The 1,094-nt window shown below is 46.7% G+C and overlaps 1 protein-coding gene across 2 annotated transcripts in view; it reads right to left on the minus strand.

The window, feature by feature from the left end:
* RPRD2 (regulation of nuclear pre-mRNA domain containing 2) overlaps nucleotides 1–1,094 on the minus strand; it is a 101,201-nt gene that overhangs the window by 8,466 nt on the left and 91,641 nt on the right. The window lies entirely within an intron of this gene.

The following is a 1,094-nucleotide window of genomic DNA, read 5'->3' on the forward strand; positions in this document are numbered from 1 at the left end:
GAGACCTCATCTCTACAATAAATCAAAAAAAATTAGCCAGGTGTGGTAGTGCGCGCCTGTAGTTCCAGCTACTTGAAAGGCTGAGGCAGAAGGATAGCCGGAGCTCAGCAGGTCGAGGCTGCGGTGGCCGGGAGTGGCCACTGCACTCCAGTCTGGGTGACAGAGTGAGACTCCAACTCAAAAAAGAAGCTATTCAGCTATTAAAAAGGATGTAGATAAATACTTAATGACTCATAAAAACGTTCATGCAGTTAACTTTTAAATAGCTGGTTTTGAAAGAGTATATGCAATATGCTTCAATAGCTGAAAGAAAAATTATGATGAATATTTAATCCCCCAAAACATTCATATACATATAACTTGTAAGGGTAACACAGGTGTTTTCCTTTGGGGTAGGATTATATTTATTATTTTTGCTTCTTTTTTTTTTTTGAGATGAGGTCTCGCCAAGTTGCCCAGGCGGGTCTCAAACCCGCGGGCTCAGGCAATCCACTCACCTCAGCCTCCCAAAGGCGCAGGATTACAGGCTGAGCCACCGAGCCCGGCTTGCTTATTTTCTAATTTTTCCATAATGACCCTTGGTTTTTTATTTTATTTGAGTCGTAGTCTCATTCTGTCACCCAGGCTAGAATGCAGTGGCACACATACGGCCTCAACTTGCTGGGCTCAGGCAATCCTTCCTCCTTGGTCTTTCAAGCAGTTGGAACTACAGGCGTGCGCCACCATGCCTGGCTAATTTTTTTGATTTATTGTAGAGATGAGGTCTTGCCCAGGCTGGCCTCAAACTGGGCTCAGGGAATCCTCTTGCCTCCACCTCCTAAACTGCTGGGATTATAGGTGTGAGCCACCACACGTGGTTTATTGTATTCTTTCTGTGTGTGTGTGTGTGTGTGTTGGAGTCTCACTCGGTCACCCAGACTGGAGTGCAGTTGGGATTATAGGTGTGAGCCACCACATGTGGTTTATTGTATTCTTTCTGTGTGTGTGTGTGTGTGTGTGTGTGTGTGTGTTGTGTGTGTGTTGGAGTCTCACTCGGTCACCCAGACTGGAGTGCAGTGGCACACTCCCGGCCACCGCAGCCTCGACCTGCTGGG

Source organism: Carlito syrichta, unplaced genomic scaffold (assembly GCF_000164805.1).
Source record: "Carlito syrichta isolate Samal-C Ts95f unplaced genomic scaffold, Tarsius_syrichta-2.0.1 Scaffold306837, whole genome shotgun sequence".
Classification (NCBI taxonomy): Eukaryota; Metazoa; Chordata; class Mammalia; order Primates; family Tarsiidae; genus Carlito; species Carlito syrichta.